This window comes from Girardinichthys multiradiatus, chromosome 5, assembly GCF_021462225.1.
Source record: "Girardinichthys multiradiatus isolate DD_20200921_A chromosome 5, DD_fGirMul_XY1, whole genome shotgun sequence".
Lineage (NCBI taxonomy): Eukaryota > Metazoa > Chordata > Actinopteri > Cyprinodontiformes > Goodeidae > Girardinichthys > Girardinichthys multiradiatus.
In genome coordinates, this window is record NC_061798.1 from 10,920,842 (window position 1) to 10,935,013 (window position 14,172).

Sequence of the window (14,172 nt, forward strand, 5' to 3'; positions counted from 1 at the left end):
AGGGAGGACCGCAAGAATGCTTAAATCAGCATAATTAGGCCTCTGTGTACTTTAAACACACACGTTTCCCCCAAGCCTGGACCCCTGCCACCCGTACACCGCTGTGTGCGCAGCCACGGCCCGTCTCTTTAAGTCAATAAACACAAACATATCAGCAGTCAGTCTCACAAACGTTTACACAGCATTCACACGAATGCATATGCAATGCATGAGGTGAAAAATGATGCATTCGCTCCCAGCGCCCATCTTCAGCCCACCGTCCCAGGCAGCTTTTATGCCTGAGGCCCAAACCACCATCCCCACGCAAACATTGATCGACCTTTTGCTCCGTGCAGTTTGAGGGGGAGGAAGGAAAATCATTTTTATATGGGGGGCTCTGCAAAGAATACTTTCACCTGTGTTGAAATGGGTCCTAAATCATACCAGAGGAATAAAGTACAAGCCTGAACTATAAAAAAAGAAGAAAAAAGCTGCGATCTCAACTGGGTTCGCGGTTAAGCCCGACACACATCTGCATGTGTTTTAGTTTTTAGTGGAGCATTAACAAACAACAGCCTGCTGGTGATTCCAGGGTGCTTAGCAGCAAGTGGGGATTATCAGTAGTCATTAGTGGCCATTTAACAGAAATCACCACCATAAAAAAAGAATCAGTCTTACCACGTCACATAGAGATGACTCTATCACAATGTTGAGCATCTAATGAGCAAAGCTCACTGGACGGTGCCAGTAGGAAGTTCTCATTTATTCATCATCAGCATAAATGGAATAATTGTTTTAGGCTTTTAAGGATACATTAAAATCGTTTAGGGTGGCGGATCATACAACATACTACCATAATGATTTTTTAAACAAGACTTGGGTTCATAAATTTATTAATTTATCATATATTTTCTCTAACCAACAAAATTATACCCCATGAATGCTCAATATGTTCACCCAGACAAATCTTTGGACACATATCCACGTACTTTCAGCATCTGGTAATATTCTAACTGGATATTGACCACTCCCCCAAACAGACATGGTGAAATTCATTTAAAATGGTTCGTTGCCTGGCTCAGACCCAAATTCTAAGTCCATAAAATTTCAGTAGGGTTGAGGTTAGAGTCAGGCTGCTTTATTGATTCCAAAACCAGCTTCGGTTTGTGTTTCGGACCATTGTCCTATTGGAACACCCAGTTGTGTCCATGTTTCAACCAGCTGACTCAGAATGTGTCCTTTAAATGAAAGAAAATTGTTCACAATGTTCAAGAACAACTCAGGAACCACCCAGGCTCCAGTCAGTACTCAACTGGAAGCTGCAGGAACACCAGTGTCACTGTCTGCAGTGAATCGAGTTCAACATCACCCTGAAACAAGCAAGTGCTGCAAAATCAGGACCTTTAAGCACAACTGAAATTTGCAGCTAATGACACTGTCGAGCCAAAAACCCTTGAGAAACGTTTAATGGTCAGACAATAGAAAGATTGAGCAATATGGCTATGAGGAGTCCAGGCATGTACTTCCAACCTTAACAAAGCTGCAGCAAGGCTAAAGCATGATGGTGGCAGCAATGTGTTTTCCTGCCATTGGTACTGATGCATTGAATAATGAGGGTGGAATGATGAAGGAGGACAACCTCCAACGTCTTCAACTTCACCACAACTAAACTGATGAGTGGTTGAAACTTCGACACAAATGGTGTTTGGAATGAATAAAGCAGTCTAATAAACTCTAATAAAAATATTAACTATGCAGGTTTATGTCAGAAAACAAACAAATTTCAATAAACCATTTGTGTTAGGACGTTTGATAGTAAATAAAGCTAGATTTATTCCAGGATCTTGTTTATGGCTAAAAAAGCATATAGTTTCTCTTGAACCTGCTAAAGTGGTTTATATAGATATTTGAGACTGTATATTAAATGATGTCCCTGTGCTGGTAGGGGAAAATTCACAATAAATCCAAACTTATGCACCCATTTCTTGTTTTTGTATTTTACGATTAGTTCATCAGGCCTCTTGGCGAGTGCATAGTTACCATGTGTGTGAGTTAGATAAGTCATAACAGCAACGACACCAGTGAGGTTACACACTCGACAGGACAGAGTGAAAGTTAACAACTCTGACCCCGTTTGAAGGCATCCAATAAAAACATTTGCCTCCCTCGCTTCCTCCCTCAGGAGTTCAAACATTCTGAGCTCCCAAAGAAGCTTCAGGTGCGGACTGACACTGAATGCGACGCCAGCACATGCACAAACACACCAGATAGATATCTGTGAATAAAAGGAGTGCCAAACATGAAAGGCCTAACAAGCTTTTAATTCAGTCTGAAATCTAATTTCCTTTCCACAGATATGCATGGGGCCTGAGTAACTCCGGCAGCGGCTGATATATTGCACTAACTCATTGCTCTGACTTTGATGTACCAGTTTTGTTGACATGGACAGAAAATTATAACTTGATTTGATTTGCATTTGATAAACGTGGTGTATTTCACGTGGCCTCATCTTGCATTTCTGGAGGCAAATGGCTCCAAATAGTGACATATCTAACCTTTTTCGCTTAAGTTAGACAAATTTTAAGTCAGCAGCATTCAATCAAACTGGAGTGATAATGTTTTTATGAGGGTAAACCCTGAAAACCAACCTCAAAGAAGTGACTATGTTTCCCTCTGTCTGTCTGTCTGTCTGTCTGTCTGTCTGTCTGTCTGTCTGTCTGTCTGTCTGTCTGTCTGTCTGTCCCTACTGATCACACACACCCTCATGCTCACACAGAGACAAGAACACACTCTTTCCCTGTTTGCGTGTTCACACAGCTGTGGTTCTTGCGCAGGGTTCAAACAAGGTAAAGATATGGTATATTATGCAATGGCTTATAGATTTTTCCACCACTGGCAAGCTGCCAGTGCCCTCAGCAGCAGATTGGGGGAGGGTGGGGAATCATAGACAAGCACACTTTGTTCCACAAAGTCTGACTTGCTAGCTGGATTCAGTGGCTGGTAATAGGACTGCAGACCTGTGACTGGTTGTTAAAGTTCTAATTTAAAGCTGTGTGTCTTAATTTTTTTCAATAGTGAAAATCCATATTTGACTAGAGACCTGTTTGTGCATTTATGTCCAGCATCAGACACAAACAGATGCACAGTATAGTCAAAAATAAATGACCTTAGGCAGGCGTCATGTCCACATCTTCCCATTTAATGTCTACAATTTTTTGATTAAAATTACAATACCATAAAAGCCCAAGTGAAAGCTTGTAATCTAAACCTCTAATCACTAAAATGTACTTCACCATGTGAAGCTTGGTTTGTGTACCTATGTTAGAGCTTTTACAGCACCTTATATACATTTATTTGTACTCCTGGTACAGATACATAAAAAGCCTGAAAATAAATTCCTGTTTTATTGCAGTAGCATCATCTCCCACTTTAAAAATTAAATACAACCTTTAACTATAATAAACTTATTCAGCAGGGGAACTACAAACTTTTAAATAGAAATCCATGACACAGTGGCCTTTTCCCCATAGCCACTTTTAAAATTGGGAAAGACAAGAGAACATACAGTACTTCTCATATCAACAAGAAATTGGTTACTGTCTGGGATAGGACAGTTTTCAGCTTTATTGACTTTAGTCCGTAACTGGCCAGTCAGAAACACACTGATCCAGTCTTTTTTCTGTTGGTGAATGAACCATTCGTACCAGGTCACACTGACAACAAACTTTCCAGTGTGGAGCAATAAATGACAAGTTGAAAACAACTGCAACTGAAACAAAAACGGCTTGATGAACAACCAAGCTGAACACAGCAGTAAGGATGATGGTAAGGGAGGAAAAATATCTAATAAGCAAATATTCTGACATGATTGTTGTTTAAACTGAAGAAAACTGCAAAACCTCCTTTTCTCAATAAAAATATGCCATCTGAAATGCTGCTTTTACCGTTGTTTTAAAGAAGCTGCCATGTTGATTGTGTTTTTTTCTTCTGGGAAGGGAAGCCCCTGCACATCACCTGTTGTGTCACTGCCTACTGAATACGCTCTTCTGGGATTACTTTTTAAAAAGCTTGCAACCCAACACGTGAAGCAACGCCTATGGAGACACCACACATTATACCTATACACTGGTGTGTCCACACTGCTCTTCACGTAGACGTCTCTAATGTCCGTGAGTTTGGGGTTTTCTGGGCCATGGATTCTTTTTGAACGTATTAGCAAAGAAAACTTGATGGAACTCTATGGTGAGTGAGCATAATCTATGAAGAGGAGCAGCAGAACTTTTAAATCTTTACACAGGTAGACTTACAGAATAGATTATTACTATGACTGCTTGGCTTGGTTTCACAGATGCAGAAGAGCAACACTACATACAAAATGGACCTCCTGCAGTCACTATGGTCTTTGAGCCAACTGTTACCAAGTTAACAAGAAGTTCTTACATCTATCTAATTTTAAGGGTTGTTTGTTCACAGGTAGGTCCAGACTGTTTACGTTTACAAGCTGGAACAGGTTGGTGAGACAGAGGTTTAATAAAATACCTACAGAACACTTTTTGGCATCCTCAGTTTGGCTTGTGACAGTAAAACAACCTACAATGCCACCAGCCAAAGCAGTGTTTCCCAGTTCCTGTACTACTGCTACATGTTTTAAAATACTTCCAGCCCTGCTAATATATATAATTGCTCATTAACAAGCTTCTGGAAAACTCCATGGCACACTGATAAGGTATTTCAGTCTTTTGAATGAGGTACAGTGTGGACACATGTAAAACATTCAGGGCGCTGCCAGTTAGCGCTGGGAAACAATCAAACAAGGGTGGGAATTTTGGCTCATGAAATACAGTTAGAGGTTATTTTTCACCGCATGAACAAATCTCCTAAGGGGTTGTATATTTAAGAAGAGGTTAGACAACCAGAGTCATTTCTGGCAAAGTATAAAAAGGCAGGTTGAGGCAAACTTGATATAATGCAAAATAAGCTGGTACAAAAGACAGTTTCAAGGTTTGAGATGAGTCCAAGGGACAGTGGAAATTCCAAACATTTTTGCTGGGTATAGGAGCATATTGGAGCTTTTGTGCCATAGAGTCATAAAGTCGGTCTCTTGAACATAAATATCCTTGAGATAAAATCCAGCTCCCTATGTGGCATACAACAAAAAATACCTATGGAATTATATATGGTACATTTCAATGCTGAAAAATTGTTCATTTTAAAATTATCTCAATTGAAAACTGGATTTATCATTATATACAGCGCCCCTGGTAAAGTACCATAGTAGCATAATCTCAAACTGAAAAATTTCAATAAAATACAATTTAATTTGGGTACACAGTGTGTGAATTGGGATTAAGGGTGTGGAATTCCCAGTGTTAAGCTTTCACCACAGTGTACTTTACTTGTGCTCTGACGTCACCCTCTCTTTTAACTTTTTTTAATGTATCAACTGACCATCAGGGTATGAAATTTCAATGGTTTATAAGTTCTTCCAAGTGGTCAGTTAATATCAGCTGAATAAATCAGAAAGTAAATCAGGCCATCAATTTCACTTACAGTCTAGAACATCCAGCATACTAAGGTGGGTTAAGTGTATGCATTCCAAAGCATTTGCATTTGACCAAGTAATGTAATAAATGCAATATGTGAGTCACACTTTTGTATGGATTTTGTAGCAGTGGCGTACACAGGTGGTATATCTGGGTGGGACTCATTAAAGCTGAATTTTTCCAAAGAAGATGAAATTGTGTATCCTAGTGTCAAATGCATAATAAGGTGATGCCAGAGTAATATTTCCATGTGACATGCCTTCATGGCTACAGCAAAACGAAAAGCAAATATGCAAAAAATGACTGGTGTGTTAGCGTTGATCAAATAGGCAAACCAAGCATGAAGTTTAGATGGGACATGTGAGTTAAAATGCTTCGCAGCAATACAGGAAGGCCTGGCTGATTTGACAAAGTCTAAAAAACGATATCTTGTGTATGGATGGCGAAGCCCAAGTGTCTTAGCCACTCTTCAAAGTGGGAAAGACACAGGAACATGCTATTTAAGTATGGCAGATATGTGTTGATATTTATAAGCCAGAAAATGGCTACAGGAAAAAAGTGTTAAGCCTAAACTTGCACATATTTACACTCAGAGTTAGTGCAATGAAAACGTCCAAAATAACTGGGACTGTGACATAACAGGCTGGACAAGGACTGACGTTTATTTTACCTCTATGTACGAAGAGGAGAATGGTACGGGAGGTAATAAAAATATCCAAAATTTAAAAACTGCAATCTGTTTTAAAGTGTTTTACACATGCTAAAGAATAGGTGGTATATTATATGTATTGCAACACTGAGTGAAGCTCAACTGAACTTGAACTTCGGGATATTTGTTGGCCACATTTGTAAGCTGAGGAAGGCCAGCATTCACTGCGGTTTTACTCAGAATAAACAGGGTCTCCTTCAGCTTTGCATTCGTGCCTCAGAGCCAGCATTTTAACGCAATAAGACCTACCACCATGAAATGTTAGTTTAGAGAGGGCCTGGTAACCTTTGATTTTGTTTCTCAGATCAGTTCTGGTCAGGCTGTCACACAGGCTGAATGATAAGGCTAACACGTTGAGTCCCTTACTGCATGTCTGCAGGAGCTCTCTAATCTGACAAATCAAAACAGCAGGCCAGCTTTTTCTCAGAGTTCTACTGTGAAAACACAGAAATAAATTATGTTCACAAGAACAATGAAAGATGTGTTGTGTCATTGCCTGACAGACATTTGGGTGCAGATTTCTCCAGAATGACCCTTGGAAGAGTCTGAATCAGTTTTTTTTCTGAATCATCAAACGCCTTTTATAACAATTAGTTTAAATGTGAACGAGATTTACTTACCCTGTACATAACACATACATGTTAAGTCTTGGTCAATTCACCTATATTAAAAGTGCAGACATACTGGTCACTGAAAAGGCAGTAGATGTACCTTCACTAAGCAGAAGTTTCTCACAATGAAGTTACCCTACTCTTTTTAATTGGGCTTTCTTAGCTCGACATAGGGTGTGCCTCTAATTAGCGATATCTATAGCATATAGGAGGGTGATGAAAGCATGCATGTGTAAAATCCTCATTTGAACAACTGCAAACTAACTAAGACCTTTCATTTCACACTAGGCTGCATTGTCCCTTTTTTTTGGGGGGGGGGGGTTACCCACACAAAAAAGGAGCCTCTAAGAAAATTAAAAAAAAGAGTGAAAAACACACCAGTGAGTCACTGAGGAGGGGGATGGAGACAGACAAAGAGAGACAAACAACAACAACAACAACAACTGAAGCTCATCCTCACACAATGCAGATCTCCACCAACCGTTGCTCCTTCTTTTAAAGGGAGCTAATTGAGGAGGTGGTGGGGGTGGAGGAGGAGGACGGAGATGAAGGGGATTCTGTCTCAAGCAGCTATAAGAAATGAGCCACAGTTTGTTTGCTCTTGCATCTTCCCATCCCTTCATTCTTGATTGGTTCCTAACTTTTCCCACCGTCTCATGGTTTTCTAAATCCCCCGGTGATTGCTGAAGTTCTAGTTGAGGCACTCTCAAGCCTTAAAGGGATAGTTTAGTTTTGTTGAAAAGTTATAAGCTGTATTATCTACAGCGGATAACTCTTGGCGTTTTCATTTTGTACAAGTCCAGATTACTTGGTCCCAAAACAGAGCTGGAGGTTCATACAATACTTTTAGTATCTTTAAACAACTCCAGTCTGTCTCAAAAACAGCATAGCAGTTTGTGAATTGGTGGTTTTTACACAGAAACCAATGATTTTTTATTTTAGGAATTGGAGGTTGGGGGCGGTGCGCCACCAACGATCTTCATGTGTGAAACACCCTGCTGAGAACACAGCATGTAGCAAAGAGATACTTAGCTAACTAGCAAATGCAATTTTACGAATGTTTAAACAGTCACATTATACATTGGGCTTTTATTTGCAGAGAAGCTCAGAATGATTTTTACTGCAAGTGAACACTGGGGGCACTGCGCCACCAATAATCTTCCAGTGTGAAACACATATTGACAACAGAGCATGTAGAGTGATTCTAGTCAGAGTAACTATCTGACCTAATAGTAATGAAGCATAACAATTAATAAAAAAAATAATGTTCATTTTGGCCACTGTAATATTTTCTTTTGATTTAAAGGGATAAAAGTGTGCTTTACTCCTAGCCCCTCTCAAGCTAGCGGTTAGCTTCATCCTCCAGGACCAGCCAGATACAGAATGAAGACGCTATGAGAAATTGGGGTGTAATGAGATTTCTCATCATAAGATTATGCAAAATTAAAATGCCAAAATAGTTTTGTCAAACTGAATTCTGCCGTGCAAAGTGCCATTTACTTGCTGAATCAGTATTACTTTGTTTGGTAAAGTAATAGTGTAAGCTATGATTTTGCGCCCTGTATATGATGCAGAGTGCTTTCAGCTTGACACCCTGTATCTGTCTGAAGGCAATGCACATCAGCTGTGTGCGATGCGAATAACCAAATGCACCCCTATAATTTTCTCTCCAGCAGCTCAAACCCACAGCATCTTGTCACCATTTGATGCACCAGGAAATAATGTCCAGCAGTCCTTTTTCGAACCTGTTCTATTCACAGTAGTTGGCAACTTTTCACAATGCTCTCTGCTTCATTGTTACAGTTGTTCCTTTGGGTTATTTTAATGCTTTTTTGTTCTTATATATTTAATGTTTTCTGTCATGGAATTGAGTGTAACTTTTGCGAGCTACATGCCTAACCACAGTTGAAAAGACATAGTTATAAGAATTGGGACCTCTGCCAAATTTTTTACCCAATGAGAGTTATCTACTGCCTGGTAAGATATTATCTGCTTATAGACTTTTAACAGAACTACTTAGAAAATCATGAACTATATATTTAATGTTTTACTTGTAGCATTCTCAAACCTTAAGATAAAAAGCAGATTTTAGGGATTATAATTTTTGTGGTTCTACCATGCGTGGCATGTTTGCATGTGGCCAGCTGTATCTCAGGCCACCACAAGTCTGCCATGGGGGCTGCCTGCTTCCACTGGCCACAGATCAGCCGAAACCTAATCCACACTAGCAGGCAATGGATGATGGAGGGGAGACGGGGGGGCAGCAATCCAGCCACACGAACACAAGCCCAACCATCCAGGGGACAACCACCTATTACCATGCAATGCCAACTGCCTCGGTGGAGCATGATGAATCCATTTTCTATGGGCAGTCAGGGAGACTGCACAGATAAGGGATAAGCAGAGAGCCGCAGAGTTGGATTTACCCAACCTTGGAAGCAGATTCAAACACTCCGCTTTAAGGTTTAGCTTACAGGACTTCTTTAGAAGCATTTTTCTTGATACAAATAAAATATGTCATATTTAGATTTAGCACACAGATTTCAAATATTGGAACCAATCTTCTAAGACCGCAGAGTCAATTGATGACTCGCAAATCCAGTTTAATTTTTCTTTTCTTGCGTTCAAAATGTATTTAGTCACTGTTCGGCTAATATTGACACGTGTGCTTCCCACTTTCCTGCTCTCTTTTCCTCTGTCCCCGCCTACAAGCTCTCACTGTTGGCCAAAATGTTATCAGGTGGACCTGGTCCGCCTCCGGCAGGAAGGATGAATAAGTAAAAAGAACACCATGTACCCCCGGGTTCTGTCTGCCACCCACCACCTGCCCGTGGGCCTGCAGTCAACAGACCAGGTCTTCCCAGCTTACTGTCCACTAAATAGAAAAGGCTATTCTGCGTCTGCCTGTATTGGGCTTACTGACTTAGAATTAGAGATGCATGTGTGTAACTGTGAGTCCTTGTATGTGCTGGTGCAAAGTGATGTTGGTGCGGTCCGCTATGTTACCAGATCGTGCAGGCCCACCTCGGCTTACACCACCACCTGGGCTGTCAGGTCCTTTTCTAGTAAAACCAGAACTGAGGGCTGACGCAGGAGATTTCTTGTCAAAAAATGGGTCAGGGAAAAACATCAATGGCTGTGAATGGCTACAAGGTGGACTGCAAGCCTCGAAATTTCTCACACTAAAAGGTCAAAACAAAAGGTCCAAAAACGACTAAATTGACTTGAACTTAAAGCTAATAGCCAAGCTTTTTCTATGAAATCAATAAAAACTCGCTTTAGACATATTTTGTCACCTACAGAACAACATGGTCAGTTTTTCTATTTGTTCTGAATCGTTTGATCAAGATTAAATCTACCCTCCCCAAAACAAGGCACAAGGCTCTTGTGACATCATATAAGGCCAAACATATTTTTTATGTAATTTTGTCCTTTTTATTTGCATGCTCTAATCCAAACTGTACAGCTGCGGCAGAATATTTGAGCTGTATGGAACGCTGCATAGATTTCAGGAACATTTGGCAACAATAAAACATGGACAGGATCGGATCGGACAGAAAGGACCTCAGACTCTTTGGAATCTATGTCTATATCTGGCAATGTTGCGTGATCCCCAGAATGTTTATTTGTACAAACTGATCAGCTTGATTACTGTACCTATTGTGATATCAACTAAAATATATTTTAAATAGAGTCAGCAGAGTAATTTTCTTTAGAGAGTGATATTATCTAGTGGTGCATTTATTTTCCTATAAAATGCCCTCTGACAATAACATTATCGCGTAAATAAGTATGGATTTCCAGGGCAGGATTAACAGTTTTAATAACCACATTAAACAAAAATAACTGACTGCTTTGTGTTCATATTGGTTGATGGCATCACAAGAGGCGCCTGAAGTAAGCAGACTCGCCAGCAATACTAAACAGAACACAAATAGTCACCTGTGTAGAGGAAATCTCATTTAAAAAACATGAACAAAGAGACCCTACACTCTCCAAAAATGGGCTCAGTAAAAAGAACTCTGTTGCCTTATGCTCGCATATAACGTCACCAGAGGCCTGTGCGTTTAGGGGGAGTTGATTTTATATTTATCAAATGATGATTTACAATAAAAAAGTAAAAAGAAGAAAAACTGGCCATGATATGGTGTTCTATAGGTTTCAAAGATACAAAGTATGTTTAATCAATTTTACAGAAAAGGTCTGACTGTGAGCTTTAAAAAGTTAATTTTTTTGTTAAATACTGCAGTGGATGTAAAAAAAACGTATTACCGAGCAGTGTTTTTATTGTCAGTTTCCAGTTGTTAAAGAAAAATTTACATCACTGGATAATATGTGATATAATTTAAATCAACCTGTAGATTTTTTGCACATTCATGCACAACGCCACACATTCTGTAATACTGACAGTACAGAAAGACAGAAAGATTTATTATATCTGTTTGAAAGAAAGTGCTTTTCATCTCCAGATATGCTCACTACAAAACTTCCACATTTTCTGTTGCTATGGCTACAATATAGACTTGATTTTACAACACGATTGCCAAATTGCACAGAGAAATTTTCAAGCACATTTGATCTCTAAATTTGCAACACTAAAGAGAGGAATATAATCGGACATGAAACGTTTACAGAGAGAATCCGGCGAGCAAATAGAAACCTTTGCGCGCAAACTGCAGTCTCTTGCACATTGTTAAACATCATCGTGTTTGCGGCAGACCTTCTGAAGTTGGTGGCGCTCGCCAAGACGCGCCACAGTCCGCATTAAGGGCTCATCTCAACAGGATAAAATGGGATTTAACCGGAGTCTGAAATAATTGATTTCAAAACGCATCGCATAAAAGTTTTAATTAACGCATTAAAACTTCATGCAAGTGCACTTTCCTCGCACGGATATGAAACAACGCCATAACCAGCCTCCTGGTGATGTTTGGCGAGAGCTCGTTTTGGCTGCTCTGGATCCGTCAACCTGCGTGGCCATTCCAGCAAAGCTTTTACTCGCATTAATAATACATGCGTGATTGTTTGCATCAGATTTGAATGTTTTCTTTTGATTTGTGAATTATTTAGACAACTGCGAGCGCCCGGTTCACTTTTTGCTCACGACTCTATCCATCATTCGTGTGACGCTGACGGCTCGGGTCGACTTTAAACGAGCATCCTCGAAGTTCATATTTCTGACTGGTGTTATCTTAATATGAACAAAACAAAAAAAACCATTTGGTAGCATATATATGAGAAATCAGCTGTGGTTGATGTCCAGCAGCAGATCAATATGGAACACGCGCATATGGGCGGCACACGCTTCCTGAGAGGATCTGCTGCCAATTAATTTTAATTAATGGAAAAAGAAAGAAAGAGGAAACTCGATGCGGACCTCTGCCTCATACCGGCGGGCTCGGAAAATTATCTGTGCTAAATATGCAGTAGGGCCGCTGGAGTTGTTTTACGGAGCTCATCAAATGGACTCTGCGTATTGATCATGAACACATCTCTTTGACACGCACATGGAGGTCAAGAGAAGCCAGGACAAGAGAAAAAAGACAAGACAGATGATGGTGTCAGAGTTTGCTCTGGAAAGAAAATCAGCATTGATGATAATTTTGAAAGATCTTGTGTTTCTGGCGAACTCTGCACCCCAGAGGGCCCTGAAACAACACGCACGGAGAAAGGAATCCCGCTTGGTTTCCATGGGCTTTTCTGTTTAAAGAAAAGGAATTATCCTGAATGCCAAACACACAGAAATAGACTGCATGTATCTGAGGCTCCTATAGAAATGTATGTAGATTGGTAAAGCTATATTACTAAGGATCAATGTAAGGCGGCGCAAGAGAGAGGAAGACGAGGTGGGTCGTGACCTGCGTGGATCACAGAAAAATGTATGGCGCATCTGTAATCAGCTGTGATTTTACAAGTCCAAAACAAGTCCAGTGAATTTTATATATTTCTTAAACAAAGCAACTTGTAAGCCTATGCATAACTCCTGAAAAACAGATTAAAAAGTAACAACCACGCTTAATAATGTTCGTTATTTATGTCGAACTGCCCACAATCTGTTAAATATAAAACTTGTTTAAAAAGAAATCCAAAAAGTTAAATGTAAATTATATTGGGAAAAACTGGACATTGGAACTGCAGCTATCGGCAGTAGGCGCAGAAACGCAGTGAAGGGCGGCCTGAAGCTGCAGGCTCTCCCGCTCCAGCACTTCTCTGTTAACTCTGCAGTGACTGCACCAGATAAAAGGAAGCTAGAGTGCATTTAACAAACACATATTTAAAAGTATATTTAGCCATATATCCGGGTCAAAACTTAAGGCGAGGCAAGGAAAACAGAAAAGGTCATCTACAGCTTGACCTTTGAGTTTGTAAGGTTATGAGCCAGGTTTGGTTCAATTTACTGACAAATTACAGTAAAATTAATATTGATGTTTTGCAGATATATGGAAGAATACTAAATAAAAATTGTACAAATAAATAAATATATTAATAAAAAAGGGAAATAAACTATAAGTCAAGAGGTGGGTAAAACTACAGGTTATGGGATAGTTCACCTTGGACCTTTTTATATTGTTTAAAATGAACAGTTTGACTGAAATCTCATAACTTCAAAGAAAATTATCAAAGAAAATTATCTTTTTCATGGCTTTTTCAAGCCATAAAAAAGATAATTGTAGACCGATCACTCTGGGCTACAGAGTGCCAGCAGAAAATGAGGCCAAGAGGTAAACATCTAAGCCTGTAGCCTTTTATGTAAGCACAAAAAAAAAAAAAAAAATTTGAAAATATGTATCCGATGCAAATTGATATTGAGTATGATTATAGCTACTGTATGCTTTCTTAAAACAAAAAATAAACAGATTTTAATCTTCTGTTTGGAATCTCTTGCCTTTGAAATCACACACACTTCATGTGATCACATATAAATGAAATAATTTTTGCATAGGCGCTTTTGCTTCTTTAAATAACCAAGCAGCGTGGACTCGCCACGCACACACGTGTCAGTCTTTATGGGTAAAAAGTAACCTCTGCCTTTTTAATGTCTCTTTAAGCAGCACAAATTAAAGCTTCATGGGCCGGGTGAGCGTATTCGGTGACCCGAAAAGGCCCCATACAGCCGATCGCATAAGGACGTGGGAGATCTCCCTACAAGAGCCGCAAACTCAGAAAGTCAAAAAAACAAAAACATACTAAACTCAAAGTTTAATATTAGTTTGATATATTATAAAATCGCTTTTCTCCGAGAGGTGTTTACAGGACACCACCCCTTCTTCCCCTTTTCCTCCAACCCCCGGTTTAATATAAAATAGATTTGGGAGAAGCGCCATTTTCT

General features: G+C 39.7%; 1 protein-coding gene across 9 annotated transcripts in view; it reads right to left on the bottom strand.

Annotated features, from left to right (window-relative positions):
• The window catches only part of LOC124868834 (nuclear factor 1 X-type-like), a 128,931-nt gene that overhangs the window by 98,780 nt on the left and 15,979 nt on the right, over positions 1–14,172 (bottom strand). The window lies entirely within an intron of this gene.